Genomic DNA, 12,215 nt, shown 5'->3' with positions numbered 1-12,215 from the left:
CCTTCTCCTTCCCTACATGATACATTCCTGAACATATGTGTATATCTACATGTATATAAAGCCTTAAGCATGCAAGTCTCGCAGTAGACACAGGTTATAATGAGAAGTGTTTCCAGTGAGCCAAAATCCTGCTGCTCAAATAGAATAACAATATCAGGCAAAACTAGGGAGCTTGTCAGAAACAGAATCTGTGGTTCTCCTCCAGACCTACTGCATCAGGATCTGCACTAAACATAATTCCAGGTAATTCACATGCAGAGCAAATCTTGGGGAGCACGGAGCTAAAAAATATATGACTAATTATATCTCACCTCATCAACTTTTAGACAGGTGGTCTCCACCTTGGCTATACATTAGAATCACACAGGGACTTTTAAAAACTATTGACGCTTGAAGCTTTACCCCAGACCAATGGAAACAGAATCTCTGGGCACTGGTTTTGTAAAAATCTGTCCAGGTGGTGCTAATGGCCTTTCAAGGTTGAAGACTACTGTTTTAAACTCTATTTCCGGCGCCATTTTCCCAACGTTTTATACATCCATTGGGAGACAATTATTCTCCTTAGGCCTTTTATATTTCCGCATATCTAGATTATTTCAGATGATCTTTTCAAGGATGTTAGAATAACAAACAACCTTGGAAGATAGAGACAATATTTTCCTCTGGAGTGAAGGGCAGATTTGTTTACTATTACAATAGACGTAATGTTCCTTCCAGAGCAAAGGGCAGGTAGGCTTACTACCTATTAGAAAAGATTTGGGGACTTCTGGCTTTAGTGCTGACATGTAAAGAGCTCAAAAACTCTTTTAAAGTCTTTCAACAAGAAATAAGCTGAATATGCTGAAAGTTAATAACTTTTCTTGGACCTATCAGAGAACTGAGCTCCCAAGGCAAACTGCCACCCCCAAATCTGCTCCAGGTACACAGCTGTGATCTGTGTACCCGGAGCAGAAGCTGTTAACCATAAGCTAGTAAAAATACTTACATGGTAATTTTGATGTAATTGGAGGCTGAGTGTGAACCTGCTTGAGAGTGAGAAACTCCTGGGGGCCTGTAGCCTTAGGGGCTCCTCAAATATGATGTGGATCTTACCTCTAGAAACTTCACCAGGTTTTCATAATGAAGAACCAAGAAAAACTCTCTGGTGTTTCTGGCAGGGTAGAGGGAAGGTAACCATTTTGAAATACGCCCAGAGTGTTCATAACAAAGGCTCACTCTGCTAGGAGAAGACTTTACCAGTGCCTTCTCTACTTGGGGGAAGGGAAATTATTCAAATCCAGTCCCCTCTGATATTCCTATCAGAGGGAATATGGAGTGGGGGGAAGCTAAGAAACACTTGGGAAAGTCACAGCCCAGAGACCTACTCATCTCATAATCATGAGATGATAGAACATCCCCTCACCCCACCCCCCGCCCATCTTACCACCACACCAACAGCGCACCAGTATAATGAAACTGGATTAAAGCTGAAAGAGCTGGAAGATGTTGACTTTCTCAGAGGAGGAGTACTTAGGGAAGCCAAAAGACAACAGGGGAGGCAAAACCAAGGACCGCTGAGGACCTGGAAGCCTCTGGCACCAATAACTACAGCAAACGTTAAACACAGCCCAGCTCCTAGCCAGACTAATAAAATCTCACACTGAAAGCCTACTTACCTCAGTTTCTATTAGTCAATATACCATGTCCAGCTTTCAAAAAAAAAAAAAAAAAACACAAGGTATGTTAAAAGGCAAAACAAAACAAAACCCAAAATCAAAATCAAAAACATTGTCTATAGCTGGGTGTGGCGGCACGTGCCTGTATTCCCAGCTACTCAGGAGGCTGATGAGGAGCATCGCTTGAGCCCAAGAGTTCGAGGCTGCAGTGAGCTGTGATAGTGCCATTGCGCTCTGCCCTGGGCAACAGAATAAGACTTTGTCTCTGGAAAAACAAAACAAAGCAAAACAAAACAAAAGCTGTCTGAAGAGCAAAAGCAAGCAACAGAACCAATCTCAAATATGATACAGATTCTGGAATTATCATGCAGGGAGTTAAAAATAACAATGATTAAAGCTGAGTGTGGTGGTTCATGCCTAAGTTTCAGGTACTTGGGAGGCTGAGGCAGGAAGATTGCTTGAACCCAGGAGTTTGAGTCCAGACTAGGCAATATAGTGAGACCCTGTCTCTAGAAAAAAAGCAAAATAAAAATAAAATAACAATGATAAATGTGTTAAGTGTTCTAAGGGAAAAGGTAGACAGGTGATGTAAGCAGCAGAAAGATGGAAACTCTAAGAAAGAATCAAAAGGAAGTGTTATAAATCAGAAACACTGTAACAGAAACAAGGAATGCCTTTGATGGGCTCACTATGGGTAAACTAGACACGGCCAAGGAAAGAATCAGTGAAATTGAAGGGGGAAAAACACTTCTCACATTGCAATGCAAAAGAGAAAGGATGAAAAAACCCAGAACAGAACACCCAAGAACTGCGGGACAATTTCAAAAGGTGTAATGTACATGTAATGGGAATGCCAGAAGGAAAAGAGAGAACAGAGCCAAATAGATATTTGAAGTAATATGCTTGAGAATTTTCTAGAATTAATAGACACCAAACACATATCTAGGAATCTCAAAGAAAACCAAGAAAGATAAATACCAATAGACTATACCTACGCATAACATAAACTGAAAAATAAAAAATGAAGTCTTGAAAGAAGCCAGAGGGAACACTTTACCACTTTACCTATAGAGATCAAGAATAAAAACCACAGCCAACTTCTTGTCAGAAACTATCCCAGTGAGTAGAAAGTGAAGTGAAATATTTAAAGTGTTGAAAGGAAAAAAGCCACCAACCTAGAATTGTATACCCAGTGACATTATCCTTCAAGAGCAAAGGATAGGCTGGGCATGATGGCTCACGCCTGTAATCCCGGCACTTTGGGAGACTGAGGCAGGCAGATCACCTGAGGTCAGGACTTTGAGACCAGCCTGGCCAACATGGCAAAACCCCCTCTCTACCAAAAATACAAAAATGAGCTGGGCATGGTGGCACACACCTGTAATCCCAGCTACTCAAAAGGCTGAGGCAGGAGAATCACTTGAATCCAGGAGGTGGAGGTTACAGTGAGCTGAGATCACACCACTGCACCCCTGTACCCCAGCCTGGGTGACAGAGTGAGACTCTGTCTGAGAGAAGGAAGGAAGGAAGGAAGGAAAGAAGGAAGGAAGGAAGGAAGGAAGGAAGGAGAGAAAAAAAGACAGTGAAGGATAAATATTTTCTCAGACAGACAAATACTGAGGGAATTAAGGACCAGCAGATGTACTCTACAAGAAATGCTAAAAGAAGTATTTCAGTGAGTAGGAAAACAGTATGTCAGAAATTCAGATATACATAAAGGGAAGGAGAAGGAATAAATGAAAGTAAAATAATCTTATTTTCTTTTTCGTAATTTATCTAAAAGATAACTATTTGTTTAAAGCAATAATAGTAGCAATGTATTGTGTGATTATAACATGGATAAGTGAAATAAATTTCAGCAATGTCATAAGGGACAGGAGAAAAAAATTGGGAACACTTTGTTAGAAGGTACCTGTACTACATGTGAAGTGGTCTAATATTATTTGAAAGTGAACTTTGATCAAAATGTGGTAAAACTTTTGCCCATTTTTTCCCAACCAGACGTGAGGTTACAAAAGCAGAACCTTGCTCGTAGTGGTGCTCAGGAAACAGCGTTCACTTCATAATACATAGCTTTCAAGGACAGTGAAATTCTGCAATATCTATCAACATGAATTTAAATCAATTTTAATTTTAAAAATCAGACTTTGCCACCCAACACTACGTGAGAGAAGAGGCACTTAGAGAAACAAAGGCACGGCGGTGTGCAAAATACAAACTCACGTAAGAACTTCAGGCAGAAGTCTTCAGATTTTTTCATACTGCATCCCTATAATTTAAAAAAAAACTAGCTTGTCACACCCAACATGTGTACTTACGTATTTATAAATTATGTTCAAATGCCACTGCACTCATATATTTTATAAAACATAAAAATAGAAATAAAAAGAATGAGATAAAAATATAGCTAGTCTTAATAGTTTCTTCCTTTACCCCCTGGTAGAAATGAATGCCTCACTTTGGAAATCACTGGATTTGATTGAAAATGCTTCTAATTCTTGACTCTGATTTACCTTGAGCTCTCTAATAGACTTGAATGATCTCATAAACGAATGTCTGCCTCTTCAAGTAGACCCGGTACGCAAACTATGGCCTGCAGATAAAATCTAGCCTCAAGCTAAAAATGGTTTTTACATTTTTAAATATAAAAAAGACTCTTCAGGCTGGGCACAGTGACTTGTGCCTGTAACCCCAGCACTTTGGGAAGCTGAAGTGGGAGATCCCTTGAGCCCAGGAGTTCAAGACTGGCCTGGGCAACATAGCAAGACCCCATCTCTACAAATTTTTTTTTTTTTTTTTTGATACGGAGCCTCGTTCTGTCGCCCAGGCTGGAGTGCAGTGGCACAGTCTCAGCTCACTGTAACCTCCGTCCCCCAGCTTCAAGTGATTCTCCTACCTCAGCCTCCTGAGTAGCTGGGACTACAGGCGTGTACCAACACGCCCAGCTAATTTTTTATATTTTTCATAGAGACAGGATTTCACCATGTTAGCCAGGATGGTCTTGATCTTTTGACCTCATGATCTGCCCGCCTCAGCCTCCCAAAGTGCTGGGATTACAGGTGTGAGCCACTGTGACCGGCCAAAAATTTTTTTTAATAAAGAAAAAGCCAGGCTCTTCAGTGAGAACAGTTGCTCTGTCTTACTTTCTGGATCCCCAAAGCCTAAAATATTTACTTTTTGGCCCTTTCCAGAAAAAAATTTTCTGGCCCCTGTAAGGGAAAGCGTGTGGGTCACCTTTACCTTTCCTCTACATGGTGAGGTCTTTGAAAGCGCCGCACAGGGCTGTACGGTGGCTCTCCAGGCCCAAGGGGCTCGCCTTGGCTGCAGCTGCATCCCTTCCTTCACCTGTAGGCTACCAACCCGCTGCCTCACTGGGAGCAGGCCCTCAGCCTGTGCTCTTGGGCATCTCATGGTGGTCATTAGGTAGGTCCCAGAGGACCAGACACTAGGCACCCACCCAAGGAGCCCCAGCCCCAGCCCACTTCCTCCCAGTATCTCTGAGGGGTTTAGCAAGTGACATGCCCTGGCACTCCAACCCATAGCTCTTGCTGCCCTGTGTCTGGTGGGTGGGTGGGGCAGGGTCTGGCCTCTAGCCAGGCACCCAGCTGGCGGGGAAGGGGTGGCTGAATTACAGTTGAGAGGAGGCCAGCTGGGTGCCTGGATGGAGGCAGCCATGTGGCAGAGGGTTGCCCAAGAATTATATCTACTGCCGGGCGTATGTCTGGGCAGGGACGTACGTCCTGGGGGAGACGGAGGCAAGACCTTGGTGTTAGAGGCCTGCATTTGAGGATGACACCAGGGGAGGGTGGTCCCTGGTTGTGGGGGGTGAGAGTGAGGTCCAGTAACTAAACATGGGGAGCAGGTCGGAGCAAAGGTTTAGGAGCTCTGGGCTGATGGAGGCAGAGCTGAGCGGAGCAGGCAAGGGTGAAGGCCCAGATGCGAAGGCTTGTTCCCCTGAGCTTTGGGGAGTCATTGGAATGAGTGAAACAACAAAGTAGTCAACAAATAGGTCCTGGGCAGTGGCCTGGCTACACACAGGATTCCTGGGACAGCACAAATGAATATGACACAGCCCTAGCTTACGAAGACTTTGTGTTTGCAGATACTTGTAAAGAATTAGAATCTCTGGTGTGTGTGATGGAGGCACAAGGCATGATTAGTTAAACTGGGGAGATAGGGTCAGTAGGCTGGGGTTCCCCACGATGGGTGGCCCCAGGCTGGGATTTGCATGAGAAAGTAGATTTCGAACCTCTAGTCCAGAGCAGCATTAACCAGCCTTTTTGGCATTTCATTGTTTTCTTGGACTTTTAATATTCCATTTCCTGAAAGCACCTGCTTGACATATTTCTGAAAGGTGGCATAAGCCTGGATTTTTTGTTAATTAAATCACATTTTGAGTGTACTGGGGGAGTTTCCATTTTAAGAAACGGTGGCAAATCCTCTCGATAATCAAAGAATCCTTTTAGAACGGGAACGATCGTGCTCCTGTTCTGTTTTTAAAGATTACACTAGATGTATTTATTTTCCTAAAGCACCCAAAGGGGACTTTTGGAGACTAACAACACATAATTCAGTTTGGAACTTTTGTTTGTAGATATTGGAGCACCTCATTCAATCTCTGGAGACCCCCAGGGTGGTCCCCAGCCAGACAGGGGAATTAATACCTTTAACGAGGAAGGGATTCAGGGCTAGAGTCAGATTTCCTGCAATCTCCCCATCACGCTCTGTCTAGTTAACTCCTTCACATTTTACCTAACTCAGCTCAAATTCTATTGTTTAGCTGTTTATTTTTAAGCTTTAATTTTGCGTATGTGATCAAATATATATAACATAACGTTTACCATTTTGTTGTGTAGAGTTCAGTGGCATTAAGTATATCTGCGCTGTTGGGCAACCATCACCACCATCCATCTCTAGGACTTTTTCATCTTCCTAAACTGAAACTACATCGTCATGAAACAACTTCCCATTTGCCCACCGGCAACCACCATTTCACTTGCTGTCTCCATGAACTTAACTACTCTAGGTATTGAATGCTACTTTTACAACTTCTCTGTAATTTAATGGGTTACACAGCACAGGGTATGAAGAGTCAGAGTTCTACAAGACTTGTTATAAAAAGCAACAGAAGGTCGGGCGTGGTGACTCACGCCTGTAATCCCAGCACTTTGGAAGGCCGAGGTGGGTGGATCATCTGAGGTTGGGAGTTCGAGACCAGCCTGACCAACATGGAGAAACCCCGTCTCTATTAAAAATACAAAATTAGCCAGGCATAATGGTGCATGCTTGTAGTCCCAGCTACTCAGGAGGCTGAGGTAGGAGAATTGCTTGAACCCGGGAGGTGGAAGTTGCGGTGAGCCGAGATCACGCCATTGCCCAGCCTGGGCAACAAGGGCAAAACTCTGTCTCAAAAAAAAACCACAGACCTGCTCCTCGCTTTCTTCCCAGGTCTTGTCTCCGGCAGTAACCATGTTGAGTTCTTTTAGCCTTGATGCTCAGCATTCATAAGACTGATAAAGTGCTTACTTACATTGCTACTTCTTGATTTTTCAGTTTTGGGCATTTTTTTATTGATTCTCACTGTAAAAAGTAAATTAACTTTCCCATATTTCCTTGAAAATATGTTTTATTGTGAAATATATCATATGTACAAGATCCTGTATAAAACTTCAGTGGCTGTTAACAATAAAATTAATAGCCAGGTGGGGCAGCTCATGCCTATAATCCCAGCACTTTGGGAGGCCAAGGCAGGTGGATCACTTGAGGTCAGCCTGGCCAGCCTGGTGAAACCCCATCTCTCCTAAAAATACAAAATTAGCTGGATGTGGTGGGTGGGTGCCTGTAATCCCAGCTACTGGGAGGTTGAGGCAGGAGAATCGCTTGAAGTTGGGAGGCAGAGATTGCAATGAGCTGAGATCTAGCCACAGCACTCCAACCTGGGCGACAGAGTGAGACTCCATCTCAAAAAAAACAAACAAAAAAATCAAAGTAAATTAAATGAACACTCTTACCCTATTGTTCAGCTTAAGAACAAGAATGTAACATTGAGTAGCCTGCACGTCCCTCAAGTACACTCCCTCCCTTTCCTTTTCTAGACAAAACCACTAATCCATGCTAATAATTTTCTTTCTTTTCTTTGTAGTAACCGCATATGGACGTATTCCTAAACGATATGTTGTTTCGTGGATGTATGTAAATGGAAACACAGTGTGTGTTCTGACTTGACTTCTTTCACTCAACATTACATTGAGGTTCAGCCATGTGGCTGCGTGGCGCTGTAGTTGACCCCTTTGCTCTGCTCTGTTGTATTCCACTGTACGATGACATCTACATTTATTCAGCCAACCTTGTACATATGTTCTGGTGACATGTGCAAGAGTTTCTCTTTTTATTTTTGTTTTATGTTTTGAGACAAGGTCTCACTCTGTCGCCCAGGCTGGAGTACAGTGGTGCAATCACAGCTCACTGCAGCCTCTACCTCCCAGCTGCAGGTCATCCTCCCACCTCAGCCTCCCAAGTAGCTGGGACCACAGGTGCACACCATCACACCGGGCTAATTTTAACTTTTTGTAGAGATGGGGGTCTCACTCTGTCGCCCAGGCTGGAGTAAAGTGGCGTGATGACATTGAGTTTTCTCGTTTAAGAATATAGTATACTGTTAGATTTGTTTGGAATGCTAGCAATTTCCAATAGTTTTATAATTGTCTCCACGAAGTATGGAGGCCAAAGCAACTCCATCTTGGATGCTAATCTGCCATGTTGACTTCTGGTTGCCCCCAGATCGGGGAAGGCCTCAGGATTTCCAGTTTGTCTGCTGTTCCTTGTGTGGGAGTATGTGCTTGCCGTGAATCCTGCCCTCGGCTTGGCACAGGCTTGATGCTATCATACTTCAACTGTCCTACACATCCCTTCTGAGTTATCCTGTCTCTGTGGGATGGGCCATGGGTCTGAGGGGTAATGGCACAGGAACCCACCAGCTTGCTTCACCAACACCTGAGACACAGACATGGCTTCTGTTTGTAAGTCCCTATTAAATGTTTCTTTCTAAAAAACAGATTTGTCAGCCTCTTTCTTGGATCTCTCAGCTTCCTAAGACTTTGGAGGCAGGTTTGCATACACCTGCTTACTTCAGAACAGGAAGCATTGCACATTGCTTGTTAGAATTATTACCGATTTTTTTTTTTTTGAGAAGGGGTGTCCCAAGTAGCTGAGACCACAGGTTCATGCCACCATGCCTGGCTAATTTATTTCTATTTTTTGTAGGGACAGGGTCTCCCTATATTGCCCAGGCTGGTCTCGAACTCCTGTCCTCAAGTGATCCTCCCTCCTTGGCCTCCCAAAGTGTTGGGATGACAGGTATGCACCACTGCACCTGGCCATGTGCTTTCTTTTGTTAGTATTTACCTGGAATATATTTTTTCCATTCTTGACTTTGAGTCTCTCTTTGTTCTTATGTTTTAAGAGTGCCTCTTGTGAAACCATATAGCTAGTATTTTTTTCTTTCTTTCATTTTTGAGACAGTCTGATTCTGTCACCCAGGCTGGAGTGCCGTGGCATGATCTTGGCTCACTGCAACCTCAGCCTCCCAGGTTCAAGCAATTTTCCCACCTCGGCCTCCTGAGTAGCTGGGATTATTCCCACCAACATGCCCAGCTAATTTTTGTATTTTTAGTAGAGACAGGGTTTCACCATGTTGGCCAGGCTGATCTCAAACTCCTGACCTCAGGTGATCGCCTACCTTGGCCTCCCAAAGTACTGGGATTACAGGCCTGAGCCACCACACCTGGCCATATAGTTAGCATTTTAAATAAATCATATTGGGCCAAGAACAGTGTCTCACACCTGTAATCCCAGCATTTTGGGAGGCCAAGGTGGGCAGATCACGAGGTCAAAAGATCAAGACCATCCGGCCAACATGGTGAAACCTCGTCTCTACTAAAAATACAAAAATCAGCTGGGCGTGGTGGTGCACACCTGTAGTCCCAGCTACTCGAGAAGGTGAGGCAGGAGAATTGCTTGAACCCAGGAAGCAGAAGTTGCAGTGAGCCGAGATTGTGCCACTGCACTCCAGCCTGGCGACAGAGTGTGACTCCGTCTCAAAAAATAAATAAAATAAATACATAAATAAATAATGATTGTTTTTGGCTTTTACTGAAGAGTTGAATCCATTTACATTTAGGATTATTTCAGCTATATTTAGGCAAGTTTCTTCTTTTTATGCCCTTTCAAATTGTTCTACTTTTTTTTTCTAGGCTCTGGGGTATTTTTATGTTCTGCTTTTAAAAATTCCTTTTTGTAGACCTGCTTTCCTCATCGTCTTCTGGGTTGTGCTTCTGCCTTCGTCTCATTTCACCTTTACCCTTGCTACCTGTTCGGAAGTTATATGCACTCGGCCTGTTCTTCTAGTTGTTGCTCTAGCTCGTTGAACATTCATATTTACCAAAATCTGAAAAATTATCAGTATCTCTCCTTTCTCCCAACAATTCTGGGACCTTAAGACACTTCAACTCTGATGACTCACTTGCACATTACATGCTATTCTTGTCCGGGACTTAAAACTTTGGTGTTAGATGATGCTGGGAAAAATATTTCCTGAGATTTCATAACCACAAGTAAGCCCCCAACCTGAGTTTGTGGTTTAAGTTTATGCTAACTATGCAGTCCAAAAAACGACCTTAAACTATTTAATTTAGAGTGGTCTCAGGTTGGTAGTGTCCCCAGCAACTTACGGAAGTAAATGCGAATCTCCTCTGGAAGAACCCACCTTCAACTTAGGCCTCAAGGGAGTTCCACAGATAAATGTTCAAGGAAAATGACTGGTTCACAGATATGTGACATGAGAGAAAACGCACCATGAGTGAGAACCAGCGGAAAGAGTACGCAGCAGAAATAGGCTTAAAACGTCTAGGAATTGTAATCATCTGACACAGAATATAAAATATCTGTCTTACACGTTTAAAGAAATAATCGACTAATTCTAAAATAGATAAGAAATTCAAGTCATTTGGGCTTGAATAAAAAAAAAGTATCAAGTAGAACTTCCAAAAATGAAAAATGAATACTATATTGTGTTGACTATGAAACAGGATTGATTTTATAGGATGCATCATCATTTTATGTGCCATCAAAAATACTGCCGATTGTCATTGCACGATGCCACCAATTGTAAGATGTATCCTGATTTTAGCAGTGTTAAAATGTGGAAAAAAAAGGTTGCAGAATCACTGAACTGTAGCAATCGAAATGTAAAACTTCACAGATCAATTAAATTGCAGATTAAACACAGTCAATGAAAGAATCAGTTAACTGGAATAAAGACACAAATTTTTTTTACAAATACATTATTCAGAATGTAGCCCAGAGAGGCAACACGATGGAAATATAACAGAATGGTTATGAGTCTTGGGGGCTAGAATGACGCAGAACGAGTCAAAAATTCCAGATGAAGGTAATAGAGTGGAAAAGGGGCAATGTTTAAAAATATAATGGCTGAGAAATTTGGAAAATAGTGGAAAGCGAGTGATAGAGTGGTACTCAGATACAGGAATTCAAATGATTCCCAAGCAAGACAAAGCAAAACAAAAATCCATACCTGGACATACGATGGTGTATCTGAAGAATACATGATAATAAAATTGTGGAACATCAAAGGCAAAGAGAAGATCTTTAGAGCAACCAGGAACAAAGAGAGGTCACCTTCTGAAGAACAGTAAGTCAACAAACTGATTACCTTTTAGCTGCAAAAATGGAAGCCAGAAGACTGTAGGATAATATTTTCAATGTGCTGAGAGGAAAACAGTAATCAGTTGAGAATTTCTATTCCAAAAACCCTTTCAAGAATGAGAGCAAAACCTTCCTCCCCTGCCCTGCCCTGCCCTGCCCTCCCCTCTCCTCCCCTCCCCTGCTTTCCCCTCCCCTCCCTTCCCCTCCTTTCCCCTCTCCTCCCCTCCCCTCCCCTCCTTTCCCCTCCCCTTCCCTCCCCTCCCCTTCCCTTCTCCTTCCTTCTTTCCTTCCTCTCTTCCTTTCCTTTTTCTCTTTCTTTCTTTTTTTTTTTTTTTTAGACAGGTTTTTGTTCTGTCACCAGGATGGAGTATGGTTCACTGCAGCTTCAAACTCCTGGGCTCAATTGATCTGCTTGCTTCTCGAGTAGCTGGGACTACAGATGCATGCTACCCCATGCCCAGCTAATTTTATTTTATTTTATTTTTGCAGAGATAGGGTCTCCCTGACTTGCCCAGGCTGGTCTCGGACTCCTGGGGTTAAGCAAACTCCTGGGCCCCTCTTGCCTTGGCCTCCCGAAGCACTGGGATTGCAGGTGTGACCTGCCACACATGGCCAAGAATTTTCAAATAAATAAAAACAGAAACCTTCACTAAAGGAAGGTTTGAAAAGATAGATTTGAAGCAGCGGGAAGATGATTCGAGATACAAGGTACATGCCAGTAGGAAAATCAAAAACTTCAGCATTCTGAGTTCTCCGAGGCAAAGCTTGCTTACCTCTTGGGTGTCTGTCTGGCTTTTCCTTCTTTTGGGGATCTGTAGATTCTTATTTTTGTGCCAA

The sequence above is a fragment of the Aotus nancymaae genome, unplaced genomic scaffold (assembly GCF_030222135.1).
Source record: "Aotus nancymaae isolate 86718 unplaced genomic scaffold, 86718_ANA_hifiasm-v0.15.2.pri h1tg000002l, whole genome shotgun sequence".
Classification (NCBI taxonomy): domain Eukaryota; kingdom Metazoa; phylum Chordata; class Mammalia; order Primates; family Aotidae; genus Aotus; species Aotus nancymaae.
Note: the sequence above shows the minus strand (reverse complement) of the source record.